This window comes from Carlito syrichta, unplaced genomic scaffold, assembly GCF_000164805.1.
Source record: "Carlito syrichta isolate Samal-C Ts95f unplaced genomic scaffold, Tarsius_syrichta-2.0.1 Scaffold206313, whole genome shotgun sequence".
Classification (NCBI taxonomy): domain Eukaryota; kingdom Metazoa; phylum Chordata; class Mammalia; order Primates; family Tarsiidae; genus Carlito; species Carlito syrichta.
Window position 1 is genome coordinate 1 of NW_007150409.1, and position 14,030 is coordinate 14,030.

Consider the following 14,030-nt stretch of genomic DNA (forward strand, 5'->3'; position numbering starts at 1 on the left):
ATGACACAAAGTCAGGGCAGAAATCAGAAAACTATAGATCAATATTCTTCATGATATACATGCCAATATCCTTAACAAAATATGAACAAAATTCAGCAAAAGATCAAAAAGATTATATACTCTCTGTAGCATTTATTCCAGAGGTGATCCAATTTAGAAAATCAGTAATCCAGTGTATTAACAAGTACCTGAAGAAAAATTATAAGATTATATCAATCAATACAGAAACACCATTTAGCAAAATTCAAAATCCATCATGACAAATCAGAAAACAGTAAAAGAGGAATTTCTTCAACTTGATAAAGTGCATCTACAAATGGCTATAGCTACAAATAGCAGCTACACCTAATATAATGCTTCTAGTGAAAGAGAATGATTCCCCTCTAAGATCAGCAAAAGGCAAGAATATCTGCTCTTATCAACCTTATTTAACATAGTGGTAGGAAGTATAGCCAATTCATTAATGCAAAAATAAATAAATAAATAGCATAGAGATCAGAAAAGAGGAACTACAACCGACCCTATGTGTAGAACATAATTGTGTACATAACACTCCTAGAATAGATAGGTTAGTTCAGTGAAGTCAAAGGACACAAAATAAACACAGAAATCTATTGTCTTTCTGTATATTACCTATGAGTACATAGACACAGAAATGTAACCTTCAAGGCCATTTACAATCCCCCCAAAAATGTAAAATACTTAGCTGTAAATCTAATGAAATATATATAAAGACTTGCACACTGAAAACTGCACCAAGCCCATGATAGAAATACAAGATCTAAATAAACAGAAAGCTAAATCATGTTCATGAGTTGAAACATTAACATAGTAAGATGGCAGTTCTCCCCAAATTGATAAAAAAACTGACACAGTCACTATCAAACTGCCAGCATATTTTGTGTACATGAGCATATTCTACAATTTATATAGAAAAGGCAAAGAAACTGGAATAGTTAAAACGATTTTGAAAAAGAATAAAGTCCTCCTAATTTTAAGACTTACTATGCAGCTACAGTAATCGAGGCTGTGTAGTATTAACAGAGAGATAGATACAGTCAGAAAATCCACAAATGTGGATTTAGACCCCCACAAATGTGCTCTATGAATTTTGGACAAAGTACAAGAAACAATTCAATGAAGTAAGCCTAGCCTTTCAAGAGCGTTGAGTAAAGGGACATCCATGGTACGGGGACTCTTTGCCTAAGTCTCATGCCTTATACAAAAATTAATGAGCGATGAATCACAAACTTGCATGTAAAAATAAAAACAACAAATTTTGAGGAAAAAAAGAGAAACTTCAGGAACCAAAGCTATGCAAAGAGTTCTTAGACATGACAACAAAAGGACAGTCCACAAAAGCAAAGTGAAGGCTTTAGTTGGCAAAATGGTCACTCTGACTCTCTTATGGTCTCCATCGAGTTCCACTGACGACTCTGGAAGGCACAGGACCAGGCCCAGGGCTCAGTGGGAGTTGGGCCTCGGGACGTGGGAGTTGGGGGGTCGCGGGGCCGAGAACACTGCCTGATGATCAGCATGGAAACAACGGACAGGAGGAAGGATCCTTTGGGCAGACACAAACAAATGGAAAAATATTCCATGCTCATGGATTGGAAGAATCAACATTGTTAAGATGTCCATCCTACCAAAGGCAATCTACTGATTCAACCCAATACCCATTAAATTACCAACACCATTCTTCTCAGACCTGGAATGACAATACAGAAATTCATATGGAAACACAAATGACCATGAATAGCCAGAACAATCTTCAGCAAGAGAAGTAAACTTCCCGACTAAACTTTACAATAAGGCTACAAGAATCAAAACAGCCAGGCACTAGTGTAAGAACAGGCAAATGGACCGATGGAACAGGATAGAGATTCAGGAAGCAAACCTCAATTTCTCAACCAACTCATCTTCAACAAAGCCTTCGCCAACAACTATTGCAGAAAGGAGAACCTATTCAGTAAATGGTGCTGGGAAAACTGGTTGACCACAGGGAAACTGAAACAGGACCCCTCCCTACCACCATACACAAAAATCAACTCTAATGGATCAAAACCTAAACATAAAGCCTCAAACTATAAGAACCTTACAACATGCAGGAGGCACCCTTACAGAAACTGGAGTAGGCAACCAATTCCATGAAAGATGAGATAGGCAAGTAGGACCTTATTAAACTGAAAAGCTTCTGCAAAGCCAAAGAAATAATCAAGAGAGAGAGGAGATGGCTCACAGAACTGGAAAAAATATTTGCCAACTGAATATCTGACAAAGGTCTAACATTCAGGATCTACGAGGAACTCAGATATGCCGAAAGGAAAAAACAAAAAAACAAAAACAGCCCCGTTAAAAAGTGGGCAAAAAGCATGAACAGATATTTCTCAAAAGAAGATATACAGGGAGTCAACAGACACATGAAAAAGTGCTCAGCCTCACTAATCATCAGAGAAATGCAAATCAAAACAACACTGAGATACCACCTAACCCCAGTATGAATGGCCATCATTAATAAAACAAACAACAACAGATGCTGGCGAGTATGCAGAGAAAAAGGAATGCTTCTACACTGCTGCTGGGAATGCAAACTAGTGCAATCTCTTTGGAAAACAGTGTGGTGATTTCTAAAAGAACCAGACACCGACTTTCCATATGACCCAGCAATCCCCCTACTGAGAATACACCCAGAAAAACTCAAATCATTCTATACCAACAGATACCTGCACACCCATGTTTACTGCACCACTCTTCATGATAGCAAAAACATGGAACAAAATATGCTGCTTATCGAAACTGGACTGGTTAAAAAAAATGTGGTACCTACACACGATAGAATATTACACAACCAAAAGCAAGGACAAACATGGACTTCACAGCAACTGGGACAGATTTAGTATATATCATATTCAGTGATCTATCACAGAAACAAAGCACAGAGTACCACATGCTCTCACTCACAGACAGACTCTGAGTAATACAAAAAGGGGATGGGCAATAGTGGGATACTGCCAGGGAGTTGGGGGGCACAGCATCCATGGGGTACCTGATCTCAAGCCAGGCAAAGTGGGGGCCAATGGGAGGCTCGAACGATACCTGAATGTTGACCACTTGTACACCTAATCCAGAATTGCACCCCATTATCTTTAAAATAAAATATACATATATATTTATATATAAATATATATATATAAAGCATTTAATTTATATATACATATAATTTATATGTATATATAAATTAAATGCTTAAATGGGAGAATAGGGAGCACTGCCAGGCTCAAAGCCAACCCACTGCCACGTCCTTGCCTCGGGTAACTTTCTCCCAAGAGCTTACTGACTCATGCCCAGGGCAGCGCCAGTGGGGACGCCGCAGCTTCCCAGATGCTGCATGTCCATGTGGAGGACAGAGGGATCAGCGTGGAACGGCAGCAGGAGCCCTGAGTCCCTAAGCATGTCTTATGGAAGTACCAGGATAGGAATACCGGAATATCCTGCCAGCTGCAAAGACAGTGAGCCCTCTGGGAGCTAAAGCAGGAGAACTTGTTGGTATGGATGCAGGGTTGGGGACATTCCAACCCAGGAGAAACAGCCACCCCGCTAAAGACAGTGTGTTACAGGAGATTCTAGGGAGCAAATCTTCTCCAACCCTATCACTGAAGGGACCGCCTCCTTCTGAAAACATTTTTCAAGAACAAATGAAACACTTTTAGCAAAGGCTTTCTAAACCTAGTATAACATGCAAAGGGCAAGCAAGCTCCCTGTCATTACCTGTGCAGAACAGAGGCCTACTTAAAAGGAGAGCTGCCTGTACTGGGAATGCTGAAACTCAGAAAATTATGACAGGTATTGGGAAGCTCCTAGAGGAGAAAGTGGGTCATAGGCATATTATAGGTGTCACATGTCCCCAACCTCTTTCCTTTCCAGTGAAGTCTGAGAAAACTCTGCAAAAGGCAGAACTGCAGGTGCAGGCAGAGCCTGTCCAAGGCCATCACTGCAACTACATGGTTGTCTCCTGAAGGACCGTTCAGTCGAGAAGATGCCCTTTTTGGCCAGAGTTATCCTAAAGGCTTAGACACATCACAAACACAGAGGGCACCACTAGAAAGTTGTGGCATTTAAGGACTAGAAAATGTGTCTGAGGCATACCCCATCCCTGCACCACAGGAAGCTTGTGATCCATCCGATGCCACCTGCAGGTGTCAAGTCAGTCTGGTGCCTCCGGATGCCTCTCCCACTGCTGACAGCTCTGTGTTCGGACACTCATCTTTTCTGTTTAGACAGAAAATGCTTCCCAAGCATTTCCAGGAAGGAAAATTCCCCACCCACAAAAATAATTCATTCCTTGTGGAGAATATTGCTTCTCCCCAGTAAATGATCCAATAAACATGGTGTCTCTTCTGTGTACTTTTTTTGGGTGGCCCATAGCTTGGACTTAGGGAAATGTAGAGATTAGTTCAGTTCTTACAGGTTGCCTCCTCTTTTGACTTCCACATGGTGACCAGTTCGCAGGAGCTTTTGTGGAGGAATGGGCATCGTGTGGGTCTCTGAAGAAGTTGCAGAACTCTGTATCCTACCTCTTAGCTTCACCTGAATGATTCTGCACAACAGCCCACGCTTTCATCCTCAGTGTCTGCTTCACATCCTTTAGAACAGTAAGGGAGACTGGTCTTCTATATCTGGAGAGAGGATAAGAGAGAAATATGTTTTTCAGAAAACGGTGGCTTAATCATGTTTCAGACACAGTTGTCAGTGATCAGAGGCCCACACATGTGGGTGGGAGTGTTTGGGGAATTGCTGCAGTGGAGACTGGTTGGATGGAATAGGGTCTTAGGAGCAGGTTAAATGTTGCTTATCATGTTCATGTGGTAGTGAAGCATTTTTGACCTTGATCTAGAGGTTGTCCTACTGCAAAGTCACCTTGAGGGGTTGATTTTTCTCCCCAGGTATTTCTTCAGGCTGCCTGGATTGATGACATTATTGCAAAAGGAGCACCAGGCTGTCAGTGGAAGGGCACCGACCTCCAAGAGTAAAATAAAGCTGAGCAAGCACAGATATTTTAGAGTGAGTAGGAAAGCTAGGAAAAAGAAAGAGATGGGAAAGAACGACCTTGCTGGTAGAATAAAGGTTTATGCTCATCATCTTGATATCATGACCCTGCTCCCCGTTTTCTCAATCTGACCTAAGCACCTCTTCCTTGAAGCTGATGAGGACACTGCAGAGCTCACTGGTGTCCATCTGACAGAAGTGTCCGTAGGGCTGGTCTATAATTTCTTTTTCTTTTTTCAGTTGGAGTCTCTCTCAGTCGCCCAGACTGGAGGCTGCTCCCAACCACTGCAGCCTCGACCTGCTGGGCTGATTTTTTTATTTATTGTAGAGATGAGGTCTCGCCAAGTTGCCCAGGTGGGTCTCGAACCCGTGGGCTCAGGCAATTCACTCACCTCAGCCCCCCAAAGCGCGGGATTACAGGTTGAGCCACTGAGCCTGGCTGGTCTTTAATTTCTAAACTAGAGGCTGTTGTCAGGAACAACTTCCCTCTCTTTAGCACAGGTAACCTTGGTGCCTTCCTTTCAAACAGGTCTGATGACAACGTGGAAGACCTTGCCCTCAATCAATGTGTCCAGCTCACTTATCAGGATGGAAGCGCCAACTGTGATCTTCATGGGCTTGGTGGAGCATGGCAGAAATGCCCCAATACACCTCAGCTCATGACGCACAGGTGAGTCCTTGACTACGCCCTAGGGTTACAGATATTTGGACTCACTACAGATCTTTTTTTTTTTTTTGAGTCAAGGTCCCTTTCTGGCACGCAGCCTGGAGTGCAATGTCAGGGTTGTGATTTACTGTAGCCTCACCCTCCTAGGCTCAGGTGATTTTCCCACCTCAGCCTCCCAAATAGTTGGGATTATAGGTGAGTGCCACCATGTCCGGCTTATTTTATTCATTTTTTAAAAAATTTATTTTGTAGAGATGAAGTCTTTCTTTGTTGCTTAGGCTGGTCTCAAATTCCCAGGCTCAAAAAATCCTCCTGCATTGATCTACCAAAGTGCTGCGATTACAGGTGTGACCCACGATGAACCTTTTTATGATGTTTTTGGCCAACACTGAGAAGATACCCACCTTTAAAACAAAAACTCCATTCACTTGTGCAGACTGGGATTCAAAAGTGAGGTGAGTTTTTGAGAGGGCACTTGAAGTAGTTTGTTCAGAAAAATTTGTGAGTGTCTGGTGTCAAACACAAACAGAAAACAGAGGCCCACAATAGCCCCCTCACTCTACCATACTCCTTTTTGTTGTTGTTGTTTCTATAAACACGCATGTAGTTGCTACTAAAAACGGAAATACCACATTACATTGTCCTTTTACCACAATTCAAGTTTTTGAAAACTAGAAGATCTAATTATTACACTCGAGTCAAACTACCCAATATTTTCTTTATATTCTTTCTCAACAAGCTACTTTCCTGCAAATTCTCAATACTGGGTTTCATCTCACTGATTTCAGGCTTTTAAAACATTTGGGAAGAGTTGATGAAATTGGTGCTTCATCGGGACAAATCAAAAAGCAAAGTTGGCCAGGCATGGTGGCTCATGCTTGTAATCTCAGCACTTTGGGAAGCTGAGGCAAGAGGATCACTTAAGCCCAGGAGTTTGAGCCCACCTAGGCAACATACCAAGACCTCGTCTTCACAAAAAAAAAAAAATTAGCCAAGCATGGTGGCATGTATTTGTAGTCGCAGCTACTTGAGAGGCCCGAGGTGGGAGGATCATTTGAGCCCAGGAGTTTCAGGTTGTGGTGAGCTGTAATCATGCTCCTGTATTTCAGCCTGGGTGACAGAGCAAGACCATGACTCAAAAAGAAAGAAAGGGAGGGCCAGGGTACCAGATCCTTGAAGGCCCATACAGAGAAGACGCTCCAGCTGGTAATGAGATGACCCAGGGTTGCAGCAAGGTCCATGCTGAGACCTTGGCCTTCCAGGTGAGTCTGAGGAAGGAGCAGATGTGGATCTACTTGCTGGAGAAGACAGTGGAGCGGAAGACCAGAAAAAACCATGAGCTGATCCAGGTCTGCGATGAGCTCATCTCCATGATGGAGAAGATCTGACTGAGGCATCCTTCACCCTCCTGTGTCTGGGTCTCTTAAGTTTCGTGTGAATTTCTCTTCACCTCAACTCATATTTATACTAGAGTGTGTTCAAAAGCAGTAAATAAAGTTTTCCTGCAGTCAAAAAACAAACAAAAAATAAACCATGAAAAGTCTGGCTAGAGGTTTGGAAGTATCAAGTCTTGGAAGGCAGTAGATCGTAAAGCTATCCAAGAGACCCAAGGCCCAACCCAAAAGTCCAGATCTCCCATAGCCACCATCTTTCCTAAGAGAAAGTCAGAAAAAAGCTAATCAGTGCCTAGATCCAACTCTATGTCAGATACGAACAAATCTCTCCCTGGGCTCTGCCCAGCCCAGGCAGGAAGAGCATGAAGGATACAGAAAACTCCATTTATTGACCTCTAGATATAACAAAATTAAGATCTCTGCATGAGTGTGTTAAGAGGACCTTGACCCCATTCCGGTTGTGCTTACTGAAGTCAGCTCACTGTTTCTGCAGCCTCTGTATCTGTTTTTTGAGAAGCTAAGAGGAGTTCATGTGTCCGTTTCCTTCGCAGTCTCTCAGCATTGGTGATCATCATAGGATGCAGCGGGTAAAGTCAGAAAGACCCAGAAGCCTTTCCATAGGCTTGGAGAGGTGGGCCCCACAGCCAAGCCAATACCGGATCCTCTCCAGGTTGAGGGCAACTAGTTTTTCTCCAGGACTGTTGGGCAGTGGATCATAGGAGCCCAACTGCTCTACAAAACGGCTGTCTCTGGGACACTTGTTGTGAGCAGCCACAATGCAGTAGAACGGCCCGGTTGGGGAAGCCCCCCAGGGCAAGGCGGATGGCCAAGTGACCTCCATGGTAGACCTTGCAGGAAAGGTAGTGATGTGGACCATGGTGCAGCTGGTGTGCGGGTCCTCGGAGCGACCCGATACTCACCCCGACCAGGTCCACAGCCGTGGCAGGGCACGGAACTATCGCAGAAGCTCGCCACATCTGAATATCCATACTCCTGTTTTCTTATCCAGAGTTATGCCATTGACCTGGCAGTGTCTGAAGTTTATAGTGGTAGAAAGAATGCAGACTGCAGAGGCCCTGGGAAGGTCTCAAGTTGGGCTGTGAAGCCGCCTCGGTGGCTCAGCCTGGAATACCGCGCCTTTGGGAGGCTGAGATGAGTGGACTGCCTGAGCCCGCGGGTCTGAAGACCCGCCCGGGCAGGTGAGACATCAGCTCTACAATAAATCAAAAAAATTAGCCGGGTGTGGGAGCGCGGGCCTGTAGTTCCTGCTACTTGGAAGGCTGAGGCGGAAGTATCTCCACAGCCCAGCAGGTCGAGACTGCACTCCAGTCTGGGTGACAGAGTGAGACTCCAACTCAAAAAAATAAAAAAAATAAAGTTGGGCTGGGGCTGGGAGAATGAAGCTGTGGAGGTGGAGAACCTGTAGGAGAACCCAACATCCTGGCCTCCCCATTCCTCTATCGTCACATCGTAGGGCTCTTCACCTTCACTGGAGTTCAATCACAGCCACCTCAGACCTTATCATCAGGAACACCTCTACACCTGTCATAATACAGCCTGGCTTTCCACCCTTGACCTCATCTTCCTGTCCTTCAGCACAGGCCCCCAATTGGTCCAAGTGTCAGCTCTAAGTCATTTAATTTCTACTTAGCTGTCTATCCACCAAGCTCTCTATCCACCAAGCTCTTGTCTCCATTTCCTCCCTCTTCAAGGCCAACTTCATGGTCTGTCCCACAAACGGTATTTTAAAGCTTCACTTCAAATAGTCCTCAACCAATACCCTTGAATCCTTCCAATCTGACAAAGTCCCATCGCTTTGGCCTTTCCAGAAATGCCTTCAATAAGTGACTCATCACTCTTGGATTAAAATAGCACAATCAATTTACCAACACCATGATAATGCGTGTTCAACCCCAGCACTACCTGGAAATAATTCATTCGCTACGAAAATAATTACTAACAGGAGTTACTAATGTGCTTACCAACAGTAAACAAAACAAATGGAGCACAGGTCATTTTTCCTTAGTCCACTCTCTCTCTTATGCTACTCAAATGCATTGCAAACCTTCTGCACTTTTCTTAAAATCAGGCCATATCCTCTTGTTCAGCAGATGTGACACACTCACCAGTCACAAAGAAGCCAGAAGCCCTTAGATGGGAACTTTGCATCAAAATTCCTTTCAAAACTGTACCCAACCCTCCTTTCTTCCTGTCATATAGAGGGACCAATTGTCTATGAAAACCATCTTCTCACTTGACCCTCCACGTTCCCAAGACATCAGCCCCTTACCAGATGATTCCCAGACAATGGATCCCACTCATTCACGTGCTATTCATCACACACCACTAGCTTCACCACCGCCAGACTACACTGTGACGTAACCAAAATCGAGTTCCATCCTACTGAAGGCTGTGTCAGAGCAGTCCTCTCCAGAAAGCCCTCAAGTGTCTTCCACTTACGTCCCAACCATCAGAGGCACTGACCATTTAATTTCAGATTCTCATGGTGGATCATGCCAGGACATGTTTCTCCCGGGGATACCGCATCCTGATTTTCAGCAGGAGCATGTTTCGCTCCATTTACCGCAGACCTGCCTTTTGGGGAACGCTGAAACCAAGCACATGGAGGCAGGGAGCCTTTCTTTTTTGGACCTAATATACGGGAACTCTTGGAGAGACAAATAAAAAAAAGAATGGCTTTCCTGATTTTAGAGAAGAAAGGAGGAGGAGTCATTTTCAAAATATACGTGGTTCAAACACCAACTGACATCTTCAGATAATTTATTGTAGTCACTTGCTTATGGCAGGAAAACACAGCCACCCAATTGGCTGGAACACCAACGGCACACCAAGAGCTGCACATTTGACAACAGCTCTTATGTGTCAAGACTTTGGAAGGAAACTTGCCAAATAAATACAATCAGCTCGTCTGGGGGATTCTTTCCCTGGTCTCTAGGGGCAGTTCCCCACTACAGTCTTGTCTTATTTTATTCAACAGAATCTCCGATGCTCCCGCAGTCCAAATGCAGGGTCAGGAATCTCCACCACGTCCTCCGTCCAACCCTCTTCCCCTCACCCATGTCCATCCCCATCCCTCTCCTCAAACCGGTCCCCAGCCCCATTTCTGCCGCCCACTCAGTTCCATCCCCAGGCCCACTGCCAATCCCACCATCATCTTCTCTACCCCAGGTGGACAACTGTGGGACGTCTTTCCAGAGACTCCAGAATGAGGCTGACTCTCCCTTCTCACACGAAAATCAACCTTTGGAGAGGCATGTGGTGCAGAGAAAATGGGAAGCTTTGGGGTTTTAGTACCTTTGCTCCAAGAATCTCAAGAAGACTTTTGTCCTCCAGCTCCCAATCCTCATTGGCCAGCCAGTCCTCCAAGGCCTATGGTCCAGTTTCCATGTTTCCCGGGCATTTTCATCTCAGCACTGAAGCCCAGAAGAAACTAGAGCTTCATGTAGCAAAGAAGCCAGTCCCACGCTGGTGCCTTCATACTTGTAGAAATCCAGCATCTCTGTGCAAATCAACAGAATGTTGCTGCATAATTGCAGACACGCCCTCGCACAACCCTCTGAACTTCAGGGCCACGGTAGCAAAGGTTCAAGGAAGAAAGAACTGAGTCTCCCAGGAAGTTTCCAAGAGTGGGACCCGCCAAAATTTTAGCTAAGGAAGGACATGGCAAGAAATCTAGGCCTGGCACGGTGGCTCAGGGCCAGGTGCGATAGCTCTGACTGTAATCCCAGCGCTTTGGAAGGCGGAGAAGGGAGGACTCTCTGAGCCCGGGGGTTCATGACCAGCCTTAACAACTTGGTGAGATCTCGTCTCTACAATAAATCACAAAACTAGTTCCAGAGCCCAGGAGGTAAAGGCTGCAGTAAGTCATGATTGAGCTACCGCCCTCCAGCCTGGAACAGAGTGAGACTCAACTCAAAAAAAAAAAAAAAATCATATTCTGCAGTCCCACACTAGATCTAACAAATAAAGCACTCGGTGGGACCTGGCAATCTATGCTTTAAAAAGCTCTCCACAGACCAGATGCAGTGGCTCATGCCTAAAATCCCAATACTCTGGAAGGCCAAAGTGAGAGGTTTGCCTGAGCCCAGGAGTTTGAGACCAGCCTGGGCAACACGGCAAGACCTTGTCCCGACAATTAAAAAAATTATCCAGGCTTGGCGGCACTTGTCTGTAGTCCCAGCTACTTGGAAGGCTGAGGCAGAAGGATCTACTGAGCCCAGGAGGCGAAGGCTATGGTAGCTGTAAGCGTGCCACTGCACTCCAGCCTGGGCAGCAGAGTGAGACTTCAACTCAAAAATAAAAAAATAGTAAATAAAATAAAATAAGCCCTCCACTCTCCACTGGATTCTGATGCACACTAAAAGTTTACAAGAAATCACATTTCAGGTTATACCTCTTCTTCCCTCCCACCACAATGTCCAATTTTGTCCACTTACTAACTCAATCTCACATTCCTAACCTTGAAAATTGAGCCTAAAGTAGTATAGGAACTGTGGCTACCTATGGGAGTATAAATATAATCAAGCATCTCCCTTTAGTTTCAGTATCCATGACTTCGACGTGGTTTGTCTCCATTAAAATTCATGTTGAAGCTTGTTCCCCATCGTGGCACTGCTGGGAGCTAGGGCCTAGGTGGGGAGGATACCTCATGAATAGATTGAAAGAATACAGTATGTGACACATATAATACAGGTGTTATTCATCTGTTTTATGTTACTGGTAAGGCTTCTAGTCAACAGAAGTACCAGTAGCTAAGTTTTGGAGGAGTTAGAAGTTGTATGTGGATTTTGACTGCAAGAGAGTAGGTCAGCACCCCTAAACCTTGCATTGTTCAAGGGTCAACTGTAGTTCCCAGCAAAGATTGTGGAAAACACTTCCTGGGTTTCTCTCTCTTGCTTCCTCCGTCACCATGTGATCTCTTTGCCTATGCCGCTCTCCACTACTCCCCTTCCCCTTTCTACCCTGAGTTGAAACTGCTTGAGGCTCGCACCAGATGGACGAAGACACAGGGATTCTTATTTACTTTTAGCTTGTCATTTAGCCATCTCATTTCTGGCCATCTACCAATCACATACAACAAATAATTGAACTTTTTGTTAAAGAAATTCCACATTCAGTACATCTACCCTTAAGGAAACAAGCATCAGTCGCAAATTCCCTAGGACAACCATTTCAAATCACAATTAGGGTCAGGTGCCCTAAAATAGCTCACCGAGCCAGGCTTGGTGGCTCAGCCTGTAATCCCGCGCCTTTGGGAGGCTGAGGTGAGTGGATTGCCTGAGACCGCGGGTTCGAGACCCGCCTGGGCAGCGAGACCTCATCTCTACAATAAATCAAAAAATCAGCCAGGCATGGTGGCGCATGCCTGTAATTCCGGCTACTCTGGAAGGCTGAGGCGGAAGGATCGCCGGAGCCCAGCAGGTCGAGGCTGCGGTGGCCGGGAGCGGCCACTACACTCCAGCCCGGGTGACAGAGTGAGACTCCAACTCAAAAAAAAAAAAAAACAGCTCACCACAATTAAAAATACATTTACAGTTTTATTTTTACAACTTCAAAATGTAAATTTACTCAGACTTCAAGGAATACTACTGTAAGAGAAAAAAACAGATTGAAATGCAACATACATTATTTCAAAGAATATATAAAGACTTACAGCTTATCACGAAGCAATTCACCCAACTTTAATTCTAAAAAAAGGAGAAAAATCTTTTAAATACCATATTTACATTTAACTTTTAATTCTAAGAAGGAAAAAAGGCATGACCATCCTAAAAAAAGTCTTTGCATTACTTCAAAATCATTTTCTAAGAAATGGTTATTTCTAGTCAATTACTAATATAATGCTTTCTGTACAGTGAATATCAACTACTAACTAAGAATAATACAAATCTCGTAGCTTAGGGAAAAAAAATTAAATTTTTGAGAATTATTAAGTGACCCATCATGGGCCACAATATTCCAATCAGAATTATCAACCTCATCTTTAAAAGTCACTAGTATATTTCCCCCGAGTCAAATTTTCCATAGAACCAACTGTTATTTCTCAGGTTGTCTTTAAACCATTTGGTATTCATAATCTAATCTCCTTTTGTTTCAGGAAGAGTGTCAAAACCATTTTTATAAAATAAGATAGAAAGTAATTTAGTAGGCAGCTGATCAAAACAGTGCTCATTCCCTATAAAGCAGCAGTCCTCAATTTTGGCAGCATTATCAGAATCAACTGGGACATTTTCTAAATCTCAGTGTAGAAACAGTATCTCAAACCAATGGAATCTAGGGGTGGGATCCATGCAGTGGTTTCAAGCACTCCAGATTATAGTAATGTGCAGGTAAGTTGGAAACCACTGCTATCGCATGCTAAGTAGATTAAATACTGACAGCCAAATCCTGTGGAGGGTGTAAAGAAGCAGTTTTCAGAAGTGGATTCAATCCCTCCTAGTTAATTTTAAGTAATACTAATTTTTAAATGCTCCAGGTCCAGAAACAGATATATGAAAATCATGTATCGAAATGACACTAAAGCATAATGCAACAGACACTAATAACTCAACAATCCACAAAGAGCAGTCTCAGGACCTAGTAGTCCATGATGCTAAAAATGACTTCTGTAACATTACTAAAACACTGTCTTTTTTATTACGCTGACATTCGCACTGATGATGCAAATCCAGTCCAAAGGGGGGGAAAAAACAATCGTGGGCAAAACTCCTGTAGCTTCAGCACAAATCAATACAGTAGCATGGGAAGCTAAACTAACAATGTATTCTGAGTGCACCTCTATGCACTTGCAGTTTAAAAAGACAAAATATTTTTTTCAATCTCACTTAAGAATGTCCTTGATGATTACTATTCATCATGGAAATGTATATTAAAACTACAACATTACTACCTCTCACCCATTA

At 43.7% G+C, this 14,030-nt stretch overlaps 1 pseudogene; it reads right to left on the bottom strand.

Annotated features, from left to right (window-relative positions):
• Positions 1-7,580: 7,580 nt before the first annotated feature.
• On the bottom strand, positions 7,581-7,984 carry LOC103253182 (annotated as a pseudogene).
• Positions 7,985-14,030: the final 6,046 nt, after the last annotated feature.